Here is a 27,593-nt window from a genome sequence, read left to right on the forward strand (position 1 = left end):
TTTGTTTTTGCCTTTCTCATATAGAAAGGTTATGCAATCACTTGAAAAACCGACTAGTGAAAATTGGCCCGGAGGGCCAAGTGTCATATACCATTCGACTCAGTTCATCGAGCTGAGCAATGTCTGTGTGTGTGTGTGTGTATGTATGTGTGTGTGTGTGTATGTGTCAAATAATCTCACTAGGTTTTCTCGGAGATGGCTGAACCGATTTTGACAAACTAGGATTCAAATGAAAGGTCTCGTGGTCCCATACGAAATTCCTGAATTCCATCCGGATCCGACTTCCGGTTCCGAAATTATAGGGTAAAGTGTGTTCAATATTGTACACCGTCACTTAAACCGGCGAAACAAAAAACGTGAAAATTTTTCTAAACTGGTCTCAAAACTACACAAATCGATAGTCATTATCAGTAGGCAACTAAACAAACCGATTCCGGCTATCCTGGTTCCCGGTATCCGGTTCCGGAAGTACCGGAAATAGTGGTCATATATACCAAAATGGTTCTCACTCACTTTTCTCAGCGATGGTTTGACCGATTTTCACAAACTTAGATTCAAATGAAAGGTCTCCCGGTCCCATACGGAATTCCTGAATTTCATCCGGATTCGACTTCCGGTTCCGAAATTATAGGGTAAAGTGTGTTCAATATTGTACACCGTCACTTAAACCGGCGAAGCAAAAAACGTGAAAATTTTTCTAAACTGGTCTCAAAACTACACAAATCGATAGTCATTATCAGTAGGCAACTAATCAAACCGATTCCGGCTATCCTGGTTCCTGGTATCCGGTTCCGGAAGTACCGGAAATAGTGGTCATATATACCAAAATGGATCTCACTCACTTTTCTCAGCGATGGTTTGACCGATTTTCACAAACTTAGATTCAAATGAAAGGTCTCCCGGTCCCATACGGAATTTCTGAATTTCATCCGGATCCGACTTCCGGTTCCGAAATTATAGGGTAAAGTGTGTTCAATATTGTACACCGTCACTTTAACCGGCGAAACAAAAAACGTGAAAATTTTTCTAAACTGGTCTCAAAACTACACAAATCGATAGTCATTATCAGTAGGCAACTAAACAAACCGATTCCGGCTATCCTGGTTCCCGGTATCCGGTTCCGGAAGTACCGGAAATAGTGGTCATATATACCAAAATGGTTCTCACTCACTTTTCTCAGCGATGGTTTGACCGATTTTCACAAACTTAGATTCAAATGGAAGGTCTCCCGGTCCCATACGGAATTCCTGAATTTCATCCGGATTCGACTTCCGGTTCCGAAATTATAGGGTAAAGTGTGTTCAATATTGTACACCGTCACTTAAACCGGCGAAGCAAAAAACGTGAAAATTTTTCTAAACTGGTCTCAAAACTACACAAATCGATAGTCATTATCAGTAGGCAACTAATCAAACCGATTCCGGCTATCCTGGTTCCTGGTATCCGGTTCCGGAAGTACCGGAAATAGTGGTCATATATACCAAAATGGATCTCACTCACTTTTCTCAGCGATGGTTTGACCGATTTTCACAAACTTAGATTCAAATGAAAGGTCTCCCGGTCCCATACGGAATTTCTGAATTTCATCCGGATCCGACTTCCGGTTCCGAAATTATAGGGTAAAGTGTGTTCAATATTGTACACCGTCACTTTAACCGGCGAAACAAAAAACGTGAAAATTTTTCTAAACTGGTCTCAAAACTACACAAATCGATAGTCATTATCAGTAGGCAACTAAACAAACCGATTCCGGCTATCCTGGTTCCCGGTATCCGGTTCCGGAAGTACCGGAAATAGTGGTCATATATACCAAAATGGTTCTCACTCACTTTTCTCAGCGATGGTTTGACCGATTTTCACAAACTTAGATTCAAATGGAAGGTCTCCCGGTCCCATACGGAATTCCTGAATTTCATCCGGATTCGACTTCCGGTTCCGAAATTATAGGGTAAAGTGTGTTCAATATTGTACACCGTCACTTAAACCGGCGAAGCAAAAAACGTGAAAATTTTTCTAAACTGGTCTCAAAACTACACAAATCGATAGTCATTATCAGTAGGCAACTAATCAAACCGATTCCGGCTATCCTGGTTCCCGGTATCCGGTTCCGGAAGTACCGGAAATAGTGGTCATATATACCAAAATGGATCTCACTCACTTTTCTCAGCGATGGTTTGACCGATTTTCACAAACTTAGATTCAAATGAAAGGTCTCCCGGTCCCATACGGAATTTCTGAATTTCATCCGGATCCGACTTCCGGTTCCGAAATTATAGGGTAAAGTGTGTTCAATATTGTACACCGTCACTTTAACCGGCGAAGCAAAAAACGTGAAAATTTTTCTAAACTGGTCTCAAAACTACACAAATCGATAGTCATTATCAGTAGGCAACTAATCAAACCGATTCCGGCTATCCTGGTTCCTGGTATCCGGTTCCGGAAGTACCGGAAATAGTGGTCATATATACCAAAATGGATCTCACTCACTTTTCTCAGCGATGGTTTGACCGATTTTCACAAACTTAGATTCAAATGAAAGGTCTCCCGGTCCCATACGGAATTTCTGAATTTCATCCGGATCCGACTTCCGGTTCCGAAATTATAGGGTAAAGTGTGTTCAATATTGTACACCGTCACTTTAACCGGCGAAACAAAAAACGTGAAAATTTTTCTAAACTGGTCTCAAAACTACACAAATCGATAGTCATTATCAGTAGGCAACTAAACAAACCGATTCCGGCTATCCTGGTTCCCGGTATCCGGTTCCGGAAGTACCGGAAATAGTGGTCATATATACCAAAATGGTTCTCACTCACTTTTCTCAGCGATGGTTTGACCGATTTTCACAAACTTAGATTCAAATGGAAGGTCTCCCGGTCCCATACGGAATTCCTGAATTTCATCCGGATTCGACTTCCGGTTCCGAAATTATAGGGTAAAGTGTGTTCAATATTGTACACCGTCACTTAAACCGGCGAAGCAAAAAACGTGAAAATTTTTCTAAACTGGTCTCAAAACTACACAAATCGATAGTCATTATCAGTAGGCAACTAATCAAACCGATTCCGGCTATCCTGGTTCCTGGTATCCCGTTCCGGAAGTACCGGAAATAGTGGTCATATATACCAAAATGGATCTCACTCACTTTTCTCAGCGATGGTTTGACCGATTTTCACAAACTTAGATTCAAATGAAAGGTCTCCCGGTCCCATACGGAATTTCTGAATTTCATCCGGATCCGACTTCCGGTTCCGAAATTATAGGGTAAAGTGTGTTCAATATTGTACACCGTCACTTTAACCGGCGAAACAAAAAACGTGAAAATTTTTCTAAACTGGTCTCAAAACTACACAAATCGATAGTCATTATCAGTAGGCAACTAAACAAACCGATTCCGGCTATCCTGGCTCCCGGTATCCGGTTCCGGAAGTACCGGAAATAGTGGTCATATATACCAAAATGGTTCTCACTCACTTTTCTCAGCGATGGTTTGACCGATTTTCACAAACTTAGATTCAAATGAAAGGTCTTCTGGTCCCATACGGAATTCCTGAATTTCATCCGGATCCGACTTCCGAATCCGGAGTTATAGAGTGCGTACTAGAAGAGTTTGTGTGTCATGTTAGTTGGTTGCCGTACGAACCGACTTTGTCTATACCGGTTCTCGGGTTCCGGTGCCGGAAGTGCATATAATAGTGAACCCATTTCGTTCTCTTAAGGATGGCTTACGCAATTGAAGCACTGTTTTATTCTGTATGTTATGCATAAACAATCACTTGGTTTCTTTCAAAAATCGAAGAGAAAATTTTTGAATAGAATACCACAATATTATATGTACATGAGAAAGGCATCATTACACCACTAGGTGGATTAAGACAGGTTTTTTTTAAGCAAAAGCGTAGATTCTGAGGCATCAACTCCTGCAAACATGTTTGTTTTCCTTCAATTCGAGCGTGAAAAAAAACTATGAGTTGTCTAATCTTCACGTTTTAAGTAGTTATTATTTTTTTATTAGTGACTGCTGCAGTGTAAATTTTACATATTGTTCCTGAGATATGGTTGCTCAACATGCTCGTACCCAGGATTTTAAACTTTTCCACAAGAACTGTCATTATGGAGTATTCCAATAAAATTTGTGACTTTGTTCGAGAGAAGGTTATTGTATTACATTCCTTTACGTTTACTGTCATGTTATTTCAGTTACACATGTCTAAGACCTTCTAAATATTTATATAGCACAACAATTCACAAGACTTTTGATGATTCTACAAATTCTGAGATCATTTACATTTCTACTTAAAATGACAACTATGCACTGCGTAGATCACAGTCAAGTAATTGGCTGGCATATAAAAATGCATTCAGCCAAACATGTACTCGAAGTGCGCTTGCATTCGTCTTTCTAGTCCCTAATAAGTATGTGCAGGATCCAACGGCAGAATATCTTTCCCATCAGAGGAATCTTGCTTAACTAAGGCATGTTCGCGCACTTTCTTTTTCCGGTCCTCCAGTACAATTTTATGTATTATTTTTATTGTCAATTATTTTACCCCGGTTTCATCCTAAATTTTAGGTGATTTTCACTTTGTTCTGCTTCGCTGCTACTGCGTGTTTTATCGGCAGTAGAGTTGTGACCATCACGTAACTCTCAAAACTTCTATCTCACGGTGTAATCTACAGGATCAAAAGCCCCGTAATATTTCTCAAACTTTTTTGTCGTGAATACGACTTACTTTACTATGGGGTGCCTTTTCAAAATTTACCCTCTGAGAGAGTGCTAAGTTTTTGATCGTAAATATCTCTTGTTGTATCTAACGAATCAACATAATTTTTGCTACATGCCATCGGAAATATGATCACAATTTTATGATAAAATATTCAGTTGTGTGACATAATCTGAAATAATTCAAAATCAAACTTTTCTGAAATGTTTGGTATGGACGAGTATCAAAGAGGATAATTCATAAGGCGCGTTTGCCTTTCTCGTATTATTAATGCTCATAGCTCAGTGATCTGTGAAAGGATTTATATAGTCTAACTACCAATAGAATCGAAATTTTTCAACTTAAGCGTGTATAGCAAAAGCATTGAAGTATTTCAATAGTACAAGTACAAGATCAAGTGAAGCCTTCTTTGTTTTTGCGAAAAATGTGGAAAAGGGGAATGCTTGCATAATTCATACAATTGATCAACTAATTGATATTCGAAAGTGTTAAGGAACATGTCAGTTGTTTTCGTATTCACGACATCCAGTTATGTCTCTGACATTACCCACCCGCCTTTTTTTTGTTTCTGTTTCTGATTCAGGAAGGGGCCAAGGACAGGTAGATTTTGAAAATAAGTGACACTTCAGCATGTTAAAATTGGGATATCAAAACTCTGTAATGCTTTTTAACACCTGTAAATTGCCACACAAAAAAACACTTATAACGTTTCATAACACACAAAACAACATGTAAAATGTAACGTTTTGTGACACCAAAATCTTACAAAAAAGTTACGCATGTAATGATTTGTAACGCCTATAACTTGACGAAAGCAACGAATGTAACTCACAAAAGTGTAACGCACGTAACGTCTACAACTCACAAAAAACTAACGCATGTAACGCTCCGTAATACAGAGTAACACATCTCACGTCTGTAACGCTTAGTAAAATCTATAACTTACAAAAAGTAACGCATCTAACGCTTCGTAACACTTATAGCTCACCAAAAAGTAACGCGTGTTACATGCGTTACTTTTTGGTGAGCTATAAGTGTTACGAAGCGTTCGTAACGCATCGTAACGTCAAAACTTACAAAAATAGCATGTAATGCATAGTAACGCCTTTGATTTACAAAAAAGTAACGCTTCGTAACCCCTTTAACTTACTAAAAAGTAACGCATGCAACGTTCAAAAACGCCTAAAATATATGAAAAGTAACATGTAACGTATGTAACGCTTATAGCCTACGAATAAATAACATTTGAAACGCTTCCTAACGTCATAACTAAAAAAAATAAAGCATGTAACGCTTCGTAACGCCGGAGTGGAAGATTGCCGCCGTTGCTGTAAATACTTTTGCTTGCCAACAAGATGGAAATCAGTCATACAAAAAAGTAAGGTATGTAACGCTTCGTAAAACATATAACACAAAAAAGTAACACTTCGTAAGGCTTTCAACTTACAAAAACGTAGCGCATGTAACGATTTGTAACTTTTCTGATTCACAAAAAAGTAAGGTTTCGTAACGCCTATAACTCACATAAAAAACGCATGTACCGCTTCGTAACGCCTATAATATACAAGAAAGAAACGCATGTAACGCTTCGTAACGCCTATAATTTACAAAAAATTACGCATCTAACGCTTCCCTACGCCTAAGATTCCCAAAAAAGAAAGGAATGTAACGCCTATAACTTACATAAAAAGTAACGCATGTAACGCTTATAACATACAAAAAAGTAACACGTGTAACGCTTCGTAACACCTATAACTCACAGAAAAGTAATGCTTCGTAACGCCTTTAACTTACTAAAAAGTAACACATTTATACGCTTCGTAACGCCTATAACATACATAAAAAGTGACGCATGTAACGCTTCGAAACGCTTATAACATACAAAAAAGTAAGGCATGTAACGCTTCATAACGCTTGTAACATACAAAAAAGTAACGCATGTAACGCTTCGTAACGAAAAAGTAACGCTTCGTAAGACTTAACTTACAAAAACGTAGTGCATGTAACGATTTGTAACTCTTATGATTCACAAAAAAGTAAAGTTTCGTTACGCCTATAACTCACTAAAAAAACGCATGTACCACTACGTAACGCCTATAATGTACAAAAAAGTAACGCTTCATAACGCCTGTAACATACAAAATAGTAACACATGTAATGATTCGTAACACCTATAACTCACAGAAAAGTAACGCTACGTAACGCCTTTAACTTACTAAAAAGTAACGCATGTAACGTTCCGTAACGCCTATAATGTACATAAAAACGCATGTAACGCTTCGTAACGCTTATGACTCACAGGAAAGTAACACATGTAACGCTTCGTAACGCCTATTACTCACAAAAAAGTAACGTATATAACGCTTCGTAACGACAATAACTTCCTTAAAAGTAACGCATCGTAACTCGTTAACCACAAGAGTCTGAACCTTGTAACGGTTTTTGGGATTAATTATTTTCACAAAATAGCTCATATGATTTGTAACTCTCAACTTATGGAAATTATCGTATTCAACGCTTTCTAACTTCTTTAACTTAACGTAACGCTTCCCATCTCACGATAATATCGAGTGAAACGCTTCGTCAAATGGAACATTTTTCTATATAGGGGATGGGCATAGCGTGATGGGTAAGTCCGCGTGGGTTCGATTTCCGATCCCGCAATTTCTAGCCCGAAGATGCAAATAGCCTTAAGGTTAAAACCTCTATAATCAACACACAAAAAAAATTTATAGTACCTCTGCTCAGGCGTTGATTCAGATAGGCCTCAAAAAACTTCGTAACGTAAATATCTTCAAAAACTAAACTATTATTTTATGTATTATTATTATTTTTTTATTTTACCCCGGTTTCATCCTCCATTCTATGTGGATTTGACTCTGTTCTGCTTCGTACGGCCTGCAGTTGCTTGCTTAACCGGCGGTGGAGTTTTGGTCATTACGGTAACTCTCAAAACCTCTATCTCACGCTGTAATCTACAGGATAAACAGCCCCTTAATATTTCTCACATTTATTTTCGTTTCTGTTTCTGATTTCGGAAGGGGGTAGGGCGTTACTGTTGCTCACAGTCGATGAACTGTAAAGGATTGAAACAAAAAGCTTTATGTGTTGAAGAGATCAATTTTTATCTTCCTCAGATCATATAGTCCCGTAGATTGCTATTAAATTTTATCCAGATCTGACTTCTCGTTCTGGAATACCATAGTGATGTGTGCTAATACTTTTATTTTGAAGAGGAAAAAATATATCAAAACTATTCAGTAAACCCTGTTAGTTTGCAAATCATTTACTAAATAAATTTTTTTTTTCATTTTATTTATTTGTCGTTATTCAAGAGTAGACTATAGGATTCATCACAATATTTGTTTTTAATTAGTAAACTATTCTAAATAGATAACTAAATAATGAATAATGTAGTGTCAGTTATATGATAATATTTTATTAGCTTAACGAATAGAATTAAAATATTCTTTTAGCTTATTTTTTGTCATTGTGAAATCAACAGCTTCTGAATGCTTGTTGTATACAGCCATCAATTAATTCATTGGTGCATTTTTTACATAGATGGTTCGCTGAAGATTTGCAAGAATGTTTTTTCACGTATCTACGAGGAAGGCGAATTATTGAAAAGTCAGAACAAAGGGGTTGCAAGATCTTATGCTAAATTTCTCATTAATATTTGTGTAATACCATCTGATCCGGCACTTTTAGATATATCCAATTTGTTTAGTACATCAATTATGTCTAGCTCTTCAATCTGATTTACATTGATGTCTCAGTTCGTGCTCGCATCTCACCCAACATAGTCGAAAATCGTTTGCGGTCGAAGCAAAAGAAACAAAGACAATACAGTACAGTGAACAATAGAGTGTACGGAATGGTCAAATACGATTTAACAAAGCCTGAAACTTGGCCTGCAAGACCGAATTCAATTTGTATAGATTTCAAGCGTTGCAAAGTTAGACCAGCAGCCAGAGATGTCTATCTCCTCTGTGTGACGAAGAGCAAGCAAAATTTCTCCCCTCGCACTGACAACTTCAACGAGAGCTCTTCTCTTTCACATTTATACACCACTGTTGTGTAAGTGTGCACGCATCATGAGTGCGTTTGTTTATTTCCTTTTACCTCTTCCACTGAATCGCACCAAAGTGCTAGAGCATTAGCTAATAAATTCTCTGAGGTGGATGCAGATACTTTCACAGAGGTGTACACGCCGGTGAGCACTCTGCTGTATGGTTTTCGTAGATGAAGCGTGGACACGCAAAATCAGCAAAATAAAACAATTTATCGTAAAATTTTCGGTTTTCCTTGCAAATTTTTCATAGCAAGGCCAGATCTACTCTCTATTAATTGAAGTTCACAGAAGTGTTCGCTCACAATCACGCGCCAGTGGTCACTTGGGTGTATTTAGACGAGAGCGCGTGTGAGCGATTCATGCGAAGAGAATGTGTTTCACTCGCGCCAGCTGCTTTAACCACAAGCACACACTCAAATGCTGTCTATTCGACACTGAGAAGAAGTGCGCTTTCCTCTTTGTGCGGTGCTTCGTTTTTTTCATCCTCGGTGTGGCAAAAATCTGACTCTAGCGTGTATAACTCTGGTGAAATGCCATCTCTGCCAGCAGCAAATGAAATTGAAATCTTACTCAAAGAACGAATGCATCTAGACGCTAATAATGTAAATGAGATTCAATTCAAAAAGGCGTCTAACTGTGTGTAATTTATGTTTAAATGTGGAAGACATGCAATTGCATTCGCTTCGGTTAACAACGAGGTGCACAGCGTTGAGTGTGACAAAATTAAATACAAAATCCTTGTGCACATGGTGGACAATGCCATAGAAGTACGCGTGTATGACCTTCCCCCGCAGGCCACCGATAAGTTCGTTCGGGAGAATATGTCGCAGTACGGTGAAATCCTTTCCATCGAAAGGGAAGTATGGCGGAATTTTTTCCTCGGCATACGGAATGGCGTGCGAGTTGTGCGTATGCAACTACGTAAGGCAATTCCATCTTACATCATTTGTGGTCAAGGTGGGACACATCCATGTAAAACGCTGATTACCTATGAAAATCAGCTGGTTACATGTCAGTTTTGTGAACAACCTGCACACTACGGTAAACCTTGCACTGAAGCTGCGAAAAGAACATCTTCAACCAAAGACAAGTTCAACCGTTCAACAACGAAAACTAGTGAGCGTAGTACTCCTGTTTTACCATCAAACCAACCAACAACTGCAACCAATGTACAACAAGGCGCTCCTACAGCAACTAGCAACGAGCTCAAGACTGCGAACAACAAGGAAAACGAAAAGAAGACGGAAATCAACAACAAAACCACCGATGCGGCAATGGAGGACGAGACGAGCCACGAACAAAGTGCCCCTCAACCCTCGCAGGAGGGAAATGGAAGCTCTTCTCCTCCTAGAAAAAGAGTGACAACGAGATCCACTTCAAAAAACTCACATCGATTTCTCAGAAACAAAAATCCATTTTTCCAAAATTGATCTAGACTGTCTTTTAAGGACAAACTTTTTTCATTATTTAAAAAAAAAATTACATATCCTACAAAAAAGGAATTGTGCTAGTGATTATCGCAAAATCAGTCCAATTCTAAAATGAAAATACTCGAAAATTTCTAATCCTAATCGAGTCCTACAGTAGAAAAAGTTCATTTGAAAAATTTAAAGTCGATTTTTTATTTGAATGTAATTTGAATTGAAATTTGTGTTTTGCAAATATCGGGAAACAAGCCATAGAATATTCTGTGAAATCCCACAAATTCAGTTTTATTGGATTCTCGGATGATTATGACTCTCAGTTTAGTTTAGTTTTCGATGAGATTGATACTGGAAAAAAATCAGTTTTTGTTAGAAAACACTTTTTTCCGTCAAAAAGGTTTATATAGAATATAATCACCTATGCAATTTCATCAATATCCAAATCGGATATTTTTTGGAAATTTGTAGTGTAAATTTTTCAAATCGAGTTTCTTCAGTGTAATACTCAATTTATATTTTTTTCCCAGTATTTTTATTCGAAGTTTGACTGATTTTGTGAAAATAACTGGTACAACAAGGATTTGTCATTTTTTGACTATAACCATTTGAATTGGAATTTTGGAAGAAAAGAGTATGCAAAATACGTTGTGTACCATCTTTCCGACAGGGGCAATCTTGCTGTTCCGTGGCGGAATTTTTCATTGCTGGCTGTGATTCCAGACAGGTATCAGTTTCCGGCATTGCATATTTACTGAATGACTGTTTCATTTTTTGACCCGTTTAACAGATGTAAGCACGCAAAAAGATATCCTGTCAGTAGTCCATACTTGATTCAAACACCACAAAAAATTGAAGAACGTGGAAATTGGGCCCTTTGGGAGTTTCACTTTTAGTTCACGAAAAACTCCTGTCGCGTACGCCTACTGCGATTCATCCTATTCCATAGGTTTTGGAAATTTATGTCGTTTTCGCTTGATTCCAAACCTAACCCTGTTTCCACCCAAACTGCTGTCAAACCGTTTGTTTGAACCTAGATTCGAACCTAGTTTCAACGTTGTTGAACTGAAAATCGAGTCAGTTTCGAACCTGGTTTTTATATCAGATTTGCTCAATACAATCCCCCCTCCCCCCGCCCCTTAAATGCTAAGTGCGAAACCAACACATTTTCGTGAAAATGGTTTGCTTGATGAAACTACCCTGGGTTAGTTCTATGGTTAAAAGTTAAAACAACTGTCGTCTTTCCATAACTATAGATGGCTTCCTAAAATCGTGGACACAAGCCGTTTCTCGTTTTTTACGGCTTCTGTACGTGCATTGTCAGTAGGATCATCATGCTAGCCATGCAATGATTCTGTACGCTAATAATCGGCTGCGAAGTCTGTTGAAACAGATATGCCAAATTCCACAAAATCATCCAAGGATCATCAGTATGTTATTAGTGATATTCGTGAAATCCGTTCTGCTATGCTTGCGATCAAGTATTTATTTATTCAGTCTCACCAAAAGTTCACTGACGTTCACAATTGTAGTACCGGAATTTATTGGAGGCTGAACTGAGACGAGAACTGCTGTGAATTTTACCTTTGAATGATTTAATAATAAGTTCAGAAATAGCTGTGAAGTATCGAATAAAACTCAATTGTAAATATGTCAAATTCATGCTGGTCACGGGTCCGGGCCTACTTTGATCATCGTTGTTCTGCCCACATCCGACCTACGCCAATTGGACCAAACCAAATTTTCATCAACGGTGAGAACTTTTCGGTGTTTTTGATAAGCTTATCATCAACGCAGTGAATTGTAATTTATTTATTTCACGTTTTAAGTTTCCATGCAAGTGCTTCACAAATATGCAATACGCACGCAGCAGGGTCCGAAATATCCTTGCATCAGAAATCGTCAACGACAAGAACGCGGGATTTCAGTGCGGTCAAAGCAGCTTCCGGCTGAAGAGCCATTGGAGTAAAACAAACGAAGCACAAAAAAAAGACGTGGCTATGCTATTCACATTTGAAATTAGGCTCGCCGTCGTCACCAAGTTGCGTTTGGTTCATTAATAAATTAATCCAAGCGGTCATGGTTGCGCTGCCGGTTGATGTTTCGGGTGGTTGGGCGTCATCCCACACACACGCTCGGAGTGGCCTAGGGCATTAGGACCACGCTTGCATCAGTTCCGCAGTACCATGCGTACATCCACAAACACGCTGGAGATGGGTGTAGCCCAGGCACACACACACACGCACCCACACACGAAATGGTTCCTACGGTGGAATTCCGATTCAGCAAACGCAGAACATTCGCGGTTGTCCATCGGAATGGGTGAGTGCGCTACCGTGAGAGCTATCGCATTCATGTACTAACAACCAACCATGGCCGGCTTCGCTACAGTAGTGCTAGTGCAATTGTGGTGCACGATTCAATTGAAAGCGAAAAACAGCACCAATGTTCTGGCATCAGCCCGGCCGGATTCTCGGTTGAGCATAATTACATGCATGCGGCCAACCAACCTCCCGAGCTTTATTCCAGACTATTATGCGTCACCAGCTTGCACCCGTGGCAGTGGTAGAGACAGAGAGATAGAAACGACGGCCGTAAGTGCGACTGTATTTTCCATCAGTGTGAATTTTATTTGCCGTGTTCAAGATGCAATTCATGTCGAATTATGGATATGGTTATATTGGAATCCATCGGAAAATGTAGTCATTGTCATCATACGGATCCATGAGTAAAATAACAATTTGACCAAAAAAAAAAAAATGTCGTTAATAATTTTATTATAATTAAAATCTTAATTTTTAAACATCCCAAATTACTGAACATATTTGGAATTCATTCTGATCAAATCTAGGAAAAACTCCAAACAAATATATAAAATCTACCGATTGTTGATCAAATCTAAAGAATTAATTACTCAAAATTCTGAATTTTTACGCGGATTTGCGAAGCTTCGCGGTTTTTACCCTACGTTACCTTAATAACCTGATTTAGCCATAAAAATCACTACGATTTTTTCATATTTCTGCTTAATTCGTCTTGCTCCACATTGGGAATTGATTCACATTCCTTGGAAATTGAAATAATATTCAAAAATCAGCTAAAAAACTCTTTTGATATGTTCACTATTGTGCTCCTAATTTCATCTCAAAAGTTTTCTATTCATCTTATCATTGGTCCTTTATTCATCTCATAAATCAATAATGGCGACAACAATCAAAACCAAAATATTGAACTACTACACTCTTAGGTTCAAAATGTTAGAATTCTTCTTAGAAAGGGCCTAATGTCAACTATGAGACAACACACGATATTTTTAGAAACAGTTTGGAATCATTTCGACGTTTAAAATTTGGATCGTTTTCGTTACCTTTCGTTTTGAATTTAAAATTATAATGTGAAGTTGTTTGCAGAACTATAAAAAACAACAACAATTTGTTACTATTAGCCCTTTTAACAACCAAATGCAGAAGCAGAGATGCCATTTGTACAAATGTATCTGTATTGTAAAGATTTTTGCATTCGCATACTGATTTAAATCAGAGTACCGATTTTATTCAGATTTTCTAAATGTAATACAGATTTGTGAAGGTTCATAAAAGGTGAGAAGTAAACAGTTAGACTTTTCTCTCCGTAAAAGTTTCATAATCAATGGACAAATTACATGTTAAAATGGACATCTTTTGTGCAAATATTTAACATATATATAACATTTATATTAAAATTTAAAACCAATTTGAACTGATTCATTTTATTAGTGAAAACAGATAGAGCAGATATATATTTTCTATGAAAATATCTGGCATCTCTGTGCACAGCCGATGAAGCACACACATGAAGGAATCAAGTCGTATCAAGCTAGCAAACAGCCAAATCGGATCATAAAACAGAATAGTGTGGTCAAAATTCGTGCTCGGAAACTATATGACTAGGTGCTGTCCAAGTTCGACGGGTGTCTTCTGATGGACGATGAAACCTATGTCAAGGCTGACTTCGGGCAAATCCCAGGTCAAAAATTTTACATGACTCGGGCTCGGGGGGATGTTCCAGCCAAATTTCAAATTGTTTTTGCCGACAAATTTGCAAGAAAATTTAGGATTTGGCAGGGCATTTGCAGCTGAGGCAAAAAAACGAAAGTTTTCGTAGCAAATGAGACAATGACATCGGAACTATACCAAAACGAGTGTCTCCAAAAACGAATTTTTCGCCCTATTTAGAAATACTAGGCAATCATGAATAGAGATGTGCGAAGCAGCTCATACCGATGAGCAGTTCAGAACAGATCAGCTCACTGAAGGGAATCGATTCAATGTATCAGCTCATCAGCTCATTTAGATTGAACTGAAGGTTTGTTTTGGGCGCCGTTTTTCTTACTCCGTTTTTCTTTCATATGCATGATCGAAATCATTTATGCACAAAGAACAATGCTATGCGAACTAACTTGTCTGCGAATTATTATTATGTCATATTTGAGAATATCTGCAAAAGTGGCATCCCTGAATGTACCTTAGCCTACTAAGTGAGAAGTAAGATTTCTTATTTACAATGGCTCATTCAATCTGTTAAAGAAGGATAGATACACATTTAGAAGAACGAACAAAAGCTCATGCACACATTTCTTCTCATTCATAACTCGCTCTTCAAGTGCCGAATATCCGTTCAGCTCGTAGCTTGTTTCCACCTTACCAGCAAGGATGCCAGGTCATTTTTTCAAAAATCTGTGATCAAACCAAAAACCTGTTTGTGCAAGTTCTGTGCACGTTTCCTTCTTTCCATAATAGCTGATCGGAATCATTTCGGTAAGCAAAAAAAAAGGTCTCACTATTTCCTACCGCTCTGTAATTTTTGGTGTTAACTTGTGATCAATTTCAAAAATCTGTGATCGATTTCAGAATCTGTGTAAATCTGTGACCATTTTCAGAAATCTGTGAAAATCTGTGCCATTTTTTGAATCTGTGCAAAATGTTGAAAATCTGTGAAACACAGATTAATCTGTGAACCTGGCATCCCTGCTTACCAGTGCGGTGAACTGGTGAGCTGCGGTTCTTTTAAAAAGAGCTGTGAGCTATCAGCTCACTTTAAAGATTCGATTCACTGGAATAGCTCAGGAGCGAATTGCCCATCTCTAACCATGAAGAGGAGACTCAAGGCAAAAGGGAAGGTTGTTAAAGACGTCAATCAGATGACGACCTAGTGGAATAAGATAGCTAAAACGATGAACGAAGAAGGTGTGCACCGCCTAATGAGCCGTGTTACAGGAAAAATTCGAGAATTCCGTGACGAATAATTTTATCCGTATTTTTTCTTAAAAGTATGAAGAAAACGCTACATTTGTATAAAAAAAGATCTTGAATTCAATAATAAATAACTGAAATATGTTACAGGCAATTGTCTTTGTTCCAATTCTATCTGAAGCAAGCTTTAAATGATATAGACTGTCCCAGAAAGTATGAACGCACTTTGATTTCACTGTAAATAATTCACAAGAGTTAGATATTCAAATTTTATTCTACATACTGATAATATTAGACTACAACAACAGAATATTATTCTCAGCATTTGCTACTTAGCCATTGTAGACTAGCTGGCGCACTTTCTTGCGAACTGTTGAATGGTTTCGGCTGACGAGACATGTTTCCTAAGATGTGCCTTCGTTAATGCCCAAAATTCCTCAATTGGTCGAAGTTGGGGTCAATTTGGTGGATTCATGTCTTTTGGGACGAAAGTGACATTTTTGGTAGTATACCGTTCTACCGCTGATTTCGAGTAGTGGCAAGAAGCAAGATCTCGCCAGAAGACAACAGGGTCCTTGTGGCTTCGAATCATGGGTAGAAGTCGTTTTTGTAAACATTCCTTGAGGTATATTTCGCTGTTCATTGAAGCAGTGGCGATGAAGGGTTTCGAAATCTTACCGCAGCTACAAATTGCTTGCGAGGCCTTAGCTTTTTTACCAAATTTTTCGACTTCAATCGATGTCTTGCCCTTCTCGCACCGTATAATATTGTAATCCCGGCAAGGATTTATATGGCTTTAATGGCATTGAAGCATTATAAATAAACCGAAAGCTGCCATCTAGGAATTAAAAATCATCATCGTTTTCCTACATCTACTCATAGAATCTATTCCGAAAATACCCATATTGTAAGGGTTTTGAAGAAGATCGCAGTAAGTTCAAGCACAACAAATTCGAGTAATGGTATTCAGGTCACTGTGCATTGGTAAAATGGTAGCACTGATATTATCGTGGTGTTGAAGAAAAGCGGCAAACAATTTCGGTGTTCTACTAAGATTCAAATTACATATATCATTTATGTACAAGAGGAACAACCACAGTCCTATATTACTACCTATTGTATATTTGTCAAAGAAATACGAATAAAAGTATTGGCAATGCTCCTCATACCACAACACTCGAGTTTTAGCAATAAAATTGTATGATCGAACGTGTGAAGTGTTTTTTTTATCAAGAAATAAGGCACTAATGTTGGAAAAACTTTCAAAACTTGTGCATGTTTGACCGAAATTTCGAACAGTTTTTTCAAATATTTATAAAAGAATGAATAATGGAAAATAACAATAGACAATGAATAAAGATATTGAAGCACAAATTACTATGAGTAAAATAGCTATGAAAAAACTGATTCAAATAACACCATGACAATAGTGTTTATGCCGGTACCAGTCTCTGGGAAACAGGCCGTCCGAACCCCTCTGATATAGATGGAAAACTAGCCGTGCCACGATGGTAAATAATGTGGAATAAAACGCAGAGAAAACAAAAAAAAAACTTTTCCCAATTAAACTCGTCCCTCTCGTTTTCGACGGGGTCTGCTGAGCCATTTGACTGTTGTGCTGTATATCGGAACAGATGATTCGGAGCATGGGCGGAGGTGGTGCTGCATCACGACGGAACTTTGTTTATTTGCCGAAAACAAATAGCTCTGACAACCGAAGGCACTGGACGAAGGAACTGCAAATTTCAACAACCACCAAACATCAATTCTTAATTTCAGCTAAATCGACCGAAACAATTTTCCGAGAATGGAAAATACTCTGCCGAATTCCGATCGAGAGAAAAAAAACACAAAATATTATCAAAGTCGTAGGTGGAGTGAAATAAGTTTTGTGACAATAGCCCATAAATATACGCATAAACTTCGGATTCTTGGGAGGGGAGAATTTTCCACGAATAAATATTATGACAACCACGTGGGGGAAGTTATCGTTCAAATAAGAGACGGTGACGGTAGTAAATAGAAATTGATTTCGGCATTAAAATGAAAGAAGCGAACATCTTTTCATTAGGTCGATAATGCAGTGAAAGATAGAAAAATATTCCCTTCTGACGCTGGTTTAAATGAATTTCTCAATTTACGTTAATATTACAGATGAAAGTTTACAATCTATCGCCAACGCCATAATTTACTTCATATCCGATAGGGTTCAACACCAAATTGATATACCACTACCTCCGAAACTGCTGGACCGATCGGAGCGCAACAATGGTGTTATGGCGAAAAAAGAGAAAAGTGGTCACCACATAAAAACACATTGACCTTAAATATTAACCTATTTGAAATCCATTCTGAAGCGATACCAAAACCGCTCGTACACAACCAAGCGATCGATCTATTCTCAGATCCGAGTGGGTAGCAAACTCCTGTCAATACCAGTGGCCATGCATAACAGCGAGCTCCGAGTTCTTCTCCCGCGAATGACACGTTTTGTGGCATTATTTTCAGTGTTATATTATTCTATTTGGGCCGTTTCATAAATAAAAGCCATTGTGTGTACAATCAAATTGGCCTGTAGAGGAACCACCGTACGTACGCGCTAGAGGTCCGGACATCAACTGGGGTTGAAACGGTGGCTCGCCGTTCCACCTGTCGCGGAATACCTGCAGTCATGTTCACCTGCTGTGCGGTTTCAAGAGCTTGCAGCAAAAAAACATAGTCGACTTGCAGCCAGGTGAAACTAAATACTCACCAAAATATCGAATAGAAATCGCTGGTTTGCAATTAGGTTGGCAGCACTGTTTCATGTGACGTACGCTGAAAAGGCTGACATTGCGTACATTTTCATTCAACCTTTGGATTGCAGGTGTTATTTCTTCAAAAAGAACTTCATTTTGGAACAGTTTTTAGCAAAGTTCAAAAGAGTTTTTACGATCTTTGCATTGTCACCTTAGCTGACGGATGAAAGTTTTATGCACTTTTAACCCTGTAACTCCGGATCCGGAAAAAATGTCATAGAAACTATGAGACTGATGTCAAAGAATTCCTGCATTTGAGTTCATGAAAATCGATTGAAGTATCTTTGAGAAATAGAAGTGTTATATATTTCCCATTATTTCTGGAACCGGAAATCGAGACCCGTATAGCTAAAACCAGTTCGGTTGGCCATTGACTGATAAGAACTGCATATAGGATTATTACTTCAAATTAGTGCTTGAAACACTTTTTAACACTCGTCATATTGCAAACCAGTATTCGGAATTAGACGAATTTTCATAGTGATTAGGATCATGAAATCTTATACCGTTTTCGTTTATTGATCAGAGCAGCCCGAAAGCTGACCCAGAGTCGCCAAAAAACGTTTGATATGTTTGTTTTAGCAACCTGAGGTCGCTCTAGATCGAACTCCAATCGCGTAGTTTCGCTCTGAAAATTTTCTCGGGTCGCACCACGCATCCAGCCGAGTTTGTTTATTTTTTTCTTTTTTTCATGAGTTGTTGTTTAAGGCGCGTACCACGTGTTCGTTTTACTCGGAGTCAGAGTAGCCCGCGTCTAGGTTCAAAAACGAAAACGGTATTAGTTAATGAAAATAAAACTAACCGGGAAATCAAAGTAGGCTCAATTTCAAGTTCTTAATCGCTATTTCCTACATCCGAAAATGGAAACATAGAAACGGTGTTGCCGAAATGAGTGCCCAACCTCATTCATTTAAAATTAGATTTGTGAAAATCAATTTATTTATAGCCAAGGAAGGTTAGTGTACACATTATATTTGTGCACATATCACCCCATATCGCCGGAACTGGAAGTTGGATCCGCATAAAATTCAGGTATTTTGTACGGCACTATATTTCCTTTCATTTGAGTCTAAGTTAGAGCGTCGCACATGTACGTTGTTCAAACATAATGTTCTTCTAGTGTTGTTCTCAAAAATGATGTTTAAAAGTTGTATTAATATCAGTTTCAGTTGTATTAATATATATAAAAATGCAGAGGTCATTCTTTGTAATCACATCACGTAAGAACGAATGGATGGATTTACATGATTCTTTTTGTCGTGAATACGACTTACTTTACTATGGGGCGCCTTTTCAAAATTTACCCTCTGAGAGAGTGATAAGTTTTTGATCGTGAATATCTCCTGTTATATCTAATGAATCAACATAATTCTTGCTACATGCCATCGGAAATATGATCACAATTTTATGATAAAACTTTCAGTTGTGTGACATACTCTCAAATAGTTCAAAATTAAACTTTTCTGAAATGTTTGGTATAAACGAGTATCAAAGAAGATAATTCATAAGGCGCGTTTGCCTTTCTCGTATTTTGAAAGCTCATAGCTCAGTGATCTGTAGAAGGATTTATATAATCTAACTACCAATTGAATCGAAAATTTTCAACTTGAACGTGTATTGCAACAACATTGAAGTTTTTCAATAGTACACTATTGAAAAACCTGTTTGATTTAACCCATGACAGCACCAGCCAATCATTCAGTAAAAACCATTCAAGCGAAGAGGTTGTGTTTCGATTGTACTGGCTCGTGAGTTAACGGCTGCTACCGAGACAATTCTAAGCTTCAGGTAGTTAAACTGCCCATAGCAAACGCAATATTCGGGGCGTTTCCCGACTGGAAAGCTAGCAACGAAGGCCATCCCGTTCATACGCACAGAGGTGTAGAGACACAGAGGTGCGAGAGCATAGAAGTGACGAGTCACAGAGGTGCCATCGCATAAAGGTGCGAAGACGAAGGGGTGCAAAGGCACAGAGGTGCTAAAGCAACCCAGTGCTGATCTACCAGGTACCAGAATTTGTACGCTGCGTAGGATCAAAAGAGACGGCATATATCGCGAGGTGCTACACTGCAAGCATCGCATTTGATCGCCACCAAGAGCAAAAGCACTGTACCTGGGGTCAGGTACAGCAAGTGCAGTGGTGTTCACAACGACGGCAGAGCAACTGAGATAGCAGTAAACGACAGAAGACTGCCAATTGGAAACAGCAAAAGACTGCCAATTGGAAATCGTTGGAAGAGCTTCACGTCGTTCTTCACGATAAAGGAACAGAGACATCAGCTACAAGGTAGATTTAATTTAATTTATTTTTTATTTCTTATATCTGAAATTTTACTAAACATAAGTTTTTATTTTGGTATTATTAATTTACAAAAAAAATTTAATGTAATGGATGATCTCATGGAAGATCATCCGAATCCGATTCCGGATACTAGTAAAAGTTTAAATACTCCGAGGGCTAAACATTATCCACAGGGTACCACTGGGCCATGGATAGTCTATCTTCGAAAAAAAGAAAAGATTTTAAACTTGATGCAAATTACAAAGGATTTGACATCACATTTCTCTGAAGTTAAAGAAATCTGTAAGGTTAATAGAGATAAAATTCGAGTTGTAGTTAACGACTTGAAACAGGCAAACGATATTGTAACCTGTAAATTATTTGCTATTGAATATCGAGTTTACATTCCATCGAAGGAGGTAGAAATTGACGGTGTTGTGACTGAAGCAAGTCTGACAGCAGATGATTTACTTAAAAATGGAGTTGGCCGTTTTAAAAACTCCATGCTTGAGGGAGTTAAGATACTCGAGTGCAAACAATTGTACTCAGCATCTATTGTCGATGGAAAAAAGTCTTATCGTCCCTCAGATTCGTTTCGCGTAACATTTGCCGGATCTGCATTGCCTAGCCATGTCTATATCGATAAAATTCGTCTTCCTGTTCGGCTTTTCGTACCGCATGTTATGAATTGCACGAACTGTAAAAAATTCGGACATACAGCTACTTACTGTAGTAATAAGTCCAAATGTATCAAATGTCAAGGGCCTCATAAGGATAATCTTTGCGATAAAGATGTTGAAAAATGTGTTTATTGTGGGGAAAGCCCTCATGATGATCTTTCAGTGTGCGCTGCATTTAAGCTGCGTAAAGACAAAATGAAGCTTTCTTTAAAAGCACGGTCTAAGCGCACATATGCAGAAATGCTCAAAACGGTCATACATGTCTCCCCTTTGGAAACCGAAAACGGTTTTTCAAATCTTGCGGAGCCAGAGGAATCTGACTCTGACGGAAATAGTGAAGATACCTCGTTTGTCACTCCTCAAGGGTCTGTTAAGAGGAGATTAACAAACCACAAAATACCAAAAAAGACACCTAAAATTATACCTTCAAAAAAAGATCCCCGTGTTAAAGCTAAAAAGCCAAATTTAAAACCAAAAACTGTGCCTCCTGGTTTGTCAAATTCACAAACCAATCCAGGAACTAGCTCAAGAAAAGACAATAATCCAGTGGGCTCCATTTCACATTCACCAACAGGATTACTGAAATTTTCGGAAATTGTAGAATGGATTTTCGCTGCATTCAATATTTCTGAACCTCTAAAGACCATCATAACAGCATTCCTTCCAATAGCTAGAACTTTTTTGAAACAGTTATCAGCTCAATGGCCAGCTCTTACAGGTTTTGTATCATTTGATGGATAATTTATCATCCGCCGCAAATGATTCAATCACTGTCCTGCAGTGGAATTGTCGAAGCATCATGCCAAAACTTGATTCATTTAAAGTTTTGTTGCATAGTCAAAAATGTGATGTATTTGCTTTGTGCGAAAGCTTACTTAAATTTTAATGACTTTAACATTATACGTCTCGACAGAGACTCCCCGTATGGTGGAGTGCTTTTAGGAATTAAGAAATGTTATTCCTTTTATAGATTAAACATTCCTTCGACTTCTAGTATAGAAGTTGTTGCTTGTCAAATAAACATTAAAGGAAAGGACATTTGCATTGCTTCGGTATATATTCCTCCAAGAGCTCAAGTTGGACAACGACAGCTTAATGAAATTGTCGAAGCCCTTCCTGCTCCACGTTTGATTTTAGGAGATTTCAATTCGCACGGAATGATGTGGGGTTCCGTTTACAATGATAGCAGATCATCTCTAATATATAATATTTGCGACAATTTTAGCATGACGGTACTAAATATGGGTAGCAGGACACGGATCCCAAGACCTCCTGCACGTCCAAGTGCATTAGATTTATCTCTTTGTTCGACTTCAATTCGACTAGATTGCACCTGGAAAGTATTTCCTGATTTACATGGTAGCGATCATTTACCAATCATCATCTCAATTAGCAGTAACAAAGGCATTGCTAATTCAGTTAATATTCCATATGATTTGACAAAAAATATTGACTGGATTAAATACCAAAGTAATATTTCAAGTGTCTTAACTTCAATGGAAGAGCTTCCCCCACTTGAAGAATATGACTTCCTCGTTTGTTCGATTCTGGAGGCCGCAGAACAAGCCCAAACCAAACGATTTCTTGGTCCATCGTCTAACAGAAGACCTCCAAATCCTTGGTGGGACAAAGAGTGCTCAGATGCTAAACACGCGAAACAAAATGCTTTCAAGACGTTTTTAAAACGAGGAGGAGGAACTCCTCAGAATTTTGAAAAATTCTTGGTTTTAGAAACCAAGTACAAGAACATACTTCGGGTTAAGAAATGCAGCTATTGGAGACATTTTGTGGAAGGTTTGTCAAGAGAAACCTCAATGAGCACTCTTTGGAATACGGCCAGACGAATGAGGAATCGTAACGTAGGAAACGAGAGTGAGGAGTACTCGAATCGATGGATATTTGATTTTGCGAGGAAAGTTTGTCCAGATTCCGTTCCTACGCATAGCATTGTTAGGGAGTCTTCTTCAAATGATGATTCCATTGATAGCCCCTTTTCAATGATGGAATTTTCCATAGCACTCATGTCTTGTAACAATAACGCTCCTGGATTGGACAGAATTAAATTCAACTTGGTGAAGAATCTGCCCGACCTCGCAAAAAGACGTTTGTTGGAATTGTTCAACAAGTTTCTTGAGCAAAATATTGTTCCACCTGACTGGAGACAAGTGAAAGTTATCGCCATTCAAAAGCCGGGGAAACCAGCTTCCAATCACAACTCATATAGACCCATTGCGATGTTGTCCTGCATCAGAAAATTGTTCGAAAAAATTATTCTACGACGTCTCGACACTTGGGTCGAGACGAACGGTTTGTTGTCAGATACTCAGTTTGGCTTCCGTAGAAATAAAGGGACGAATGATTGCCTTGCATTACTTTCGTCTGACATCCAAATTGCCTTCGCTCAAAAGCAACAAATGGCATCTGTATTTTTAGACATTAAAGGAGCATTTGATTCAGTTTCCATTGATGTTCTTTCAGACAAGCTCCACCAACATGGACTCCCAGCGGTTATAAATAATTATTTGCACAACCTTTTGTCAGAGAAACGCATGCATTTTTCACATGGCGATTTGGCAACAATCAGAATTAGCTACATGGGTCTCCCGCAAGGCTCATGCCTCAGTCCGCTCCTCTATAATTTTTACGTGAATGACATTGACAGCTGTCTAGTAACCCCATGTACACTAAGACAATTGGCAGATGATGGCGTGGTTTCAGTTACTGGATCCAAAGCTATTGATCTGCAAAAACCATTGCAAGATACCTTAGATAAATTGTCCGTTTGGGCTGTTCATCTTGGTATCGAATTCTCTGCGGAGAAAACAGAGCTGGTCGTCTTTTCAAAAAAGCATGATCCCGCGCAACTTCAGCTTCATATGATGGGAAGAATAATCGAACAGGTTTTGACTTTCAAATACCTCGGGGTGTGGTTTGATTCCAAATGCACGTGGGGAGGACACATTAGGTATCTGATAACGAAATGCCAACAAAGAGTAAATTTTCTTCGAACAATAACAGGGTCTTGGTGGGGTGCTCATCCGCAAGATCTAATAAAATTGTATCAGACAACGATACTTTCAGTGATGGAATATGGATGCGTTTGTTTTCGTTCCGCTGCAAATTCTCATATTATCAAACTTGAGCGAATTCAGTACCGTTGTTTGCGAATTGCTTTAGGCTGCATGCATTCGACACATACAATGAGTCTTGAAGTTCTGGCGGGAGTTCTTCCATTAAAAGATCGATTTTGGGAGCTTTCATCACGCCTGCTAATAAGATGTGATGTGCTGAATCCCATGGTAATTAATAATTTCGAACGACTAGTCGAGCTTCGATCTCAAACAAAATTCATGACAGTATATTTTAACCATATGTCACAGGAAATCAACCCTTCAAGATATATTCCTATCCGTGTCAGCCTCCTAAATGTACCTGACTCAACTTTATTTTTCGACACATCCATGCAGCGCGAAGTGCGTGGAATCCCGGACCACCTACGCTCTATGGAAATCCCAAAAATATTTTCAAGTAAGTTCAGGCATATTAACTCTGAGAAAATGTTTTACACGGACGGATCGCGAATGGAAGAAGCGACAGGGTTTGGTATGTTCAACAATAATGTTTCGGCCTCATTCAAGCTTCAAGAACCTGCATCTGTTTATATAGCAGAGTTAGCAGCAGTTCATTATAGCTTGAATGTAATCGTCACATTATCTCCAAACCATTATTTCCTCTTCACAGATAGTCTGAGTGCAATTGAAGCCATTCGCTCAAACGCTGCTGGCAAAAATGAACCGTTTTTCTTGGGTAAAATAAAACAGTGTCTGAACGACATATTGAATAATAATTATCTAATCACAATAGTTTGGGTTCCGGCTCATTGCTCCATTCCAGGCAATGAAAGAGCCGGTATTTTAGTCAAACGTGGTGCTATTGAGGGTGAAATTTATGAGAGACCGATTGCTTTCAACGAATTCTATAGCGCGTCTCGCCAAAGAACACTTGCCAGCTGGCAAGCTTCTTGGGATAAAGATGATCTGGGTCGGTGGATGCACTCAATTATTCCTAAAATATCGACAAAGGCATGGTTCAGGGGACTGGATGTGAGTAGAGATTTCATTCGTGTGATGTCCAGACTCATGTCCAATCACTACACGTTAGATGCACATCTCCTTCGAATTGGACTTTCCGAGACTAATCATTGTGCTTGCGGCGAAGGTTACCGCGATATTGACCATGTTGTTTGGACATGCGTGGAGTTTCGTGATGTCAGATCTCAACTAATAAATTCCTTGCGTACCCAAGGTAGACTATCCAATGTCCCAGTTCGCGACATTCTTGCTTGTCGTGACCTTCCATACATGAAACTTCTTTATCATTTCATTAAATCCATTGGAGTTCCAATTTAAATTTTATTTTATGTTAAACTGTTTTCTCTTCCATGAGTTCAACCAATAGCCAACTATAGGATATTGAATATAAGTGGTGAACTGATACAAACAATCCTGAAATAGTTATAAGATCATGTACAAAATAAATGTATTTTATTTAATGTAATTTAAAATAGCAACTCGCTTGATAAAAACAGTGTTTAGATTAACTAATGAGTACCAACATACTAATATGATATTCGAAATGTATTAGGTTTAAACTACTATGTATTGTGGATGCCACGGCGAAGAAAAACTTATGTATATTGCCTATGAAATAAACGTATTTATGAAAAAAAAAAAAGCACCAGCCAATCAGAACGCGAGATGTCTGCTTCTATACAAGAATATCCATATCAAAGTTGAGTGGTTCATTTTTCCTACCATTTACTGAGCAACTGTTCCCGAAACAAGACACACGAGAGCAACATCGAAGACCTGTCGTCTCACTGTTTCCCGTTCTGCGAACAAGAACAGGAATTTTGGCAAAGGGGCTGTCCGTACACTGCTGCCAGTAGCAGGTATAAAATGAAATGTGACGTGAGAAATAGCGTCATTTAATTTAAAGCAGCTACTCTGAACGTACGAGACACCGTCAGGACGATGACACCGAAAACCGATAGAAAGGCAGCCAAAAAGTCCAGCAAGGCCCATTCAAAGCACTTTTCAGTGCTAAAGATCTTCCTAAAGAACTAGTTGAATTTTGTCGCTTTTTTTCTGAGCAACTGTTGCCGAAACAAGACGCACACGAGAACCATCTTAGACCTCAATATTTCCTACCAAAAGATTCATCAAGATGGAACTTAAAATTATTTGCACCGTCACTAACACATTCAATTACGAACGGCAATGCGAAAGTATAAGTGATGATGTTGAATACATCTTTATACTAGTATCGGGTCGTGTGAAAATATGCCATGCGAAACAGGGTTGCCATATATACAGGTTAATCTGTATTATTATTATTATTATTATTATTATTATTATTATCATTATTATTACTATCATTATTATTATTAGAATGACTCTTGCATACCGAATATCGTCGATACATTTCAGACCAGGCCATTGCAATTGTCTCGTACTGAAATTTCGAGAAAAATCAGATATCTTCGAACTTCATAGCTTCAATAAAAATAAACTGCAAATTTGTCGTGCCTAGCCTCCTATATTAGCAAATTAAAGAGGATTTTTTTCAATTTTAGAATATATAGTTGTAGAATAGTAGCTGTTTAATGTAACTAATCTGTACTTTAATGTTGGTGCATCGCTTCAAACTCTATTAGTGAAAAAGAGGAAAGCTTGCACAATTCATACAATCAATCAACTAACTGATATTCGGAAAAGTGATGGGAGCGTGTCAGTTTTGTTTTCTTATTAACGACATCCAGCTATGTCTCTGACATTACCCACCCGCCTTTTTTTCGGAATAATTTTTTTTCGTCTATCTAGTGGTTCAAATTGATCTATTAGTAGATGTTAGGTTCACAATTTTACAATAATGAAATATTTTTTTACTGAACTGGCTTAAACAGAGTAGTAAATTTCTGGAGTCCACTATCAGTATGAATATTAGCGTTTGCACTCCGCGTCTGATCCTTGAACCAATATTCCGCCTTACTACTAGTAAGAACAAGAACAAGATAAGACAACCGGTGGAAGAATGAATACTTCCGCGAACGAGATATGATATACCCACCTCTCGTGTTTAGTAGCAGTTCATAACTTTTCGCGAAACTACAGTTTCAGTGTAGTTTCGGAGTTGCTTACTCGGCAGCGAAACGCTGAGCCACGCTCTACGCTTGGTGAAAAATGGTTGTTTACCTTAGCGATTCGATTTTAAATAAATCATGCAACGTGAAAGTTTCCGTCGTTTTGCTGCTGCGACGATGAAGCCGGGTGGTTCCTTGTGTGCTTGCTTGTTACGCAGGTAGCACGAGTTTTGGGTGGAAC

General features: G+C 38.4%; 1 protein-coding gene across 2 annotated transcripts in view; it reads left to right on the top strand.

Moving 5' to 3' along the window:
- The window catches only part of LOC131436119 (uncharacterized), a 59,313-nt gene that overhangs the window by 7,571 nt on the left and 24,149 nt on the right, over positions 1-27,593 (top strand). The window lies entirely within an intron of this gene.

This window comes from Malaya genurostris, chromosome 3 (assembly GCF_030247185.1).
Source record: "Malaya genurostris strain Urasoe2022 chromosome 3, Malgen_1.1, whole genome shotgun sequence".
NCBI lineage: Eukaryota > Metazoa > Arthropoda > Insecta > Diptera > Culicidae > Malaya > Malaya genurostris.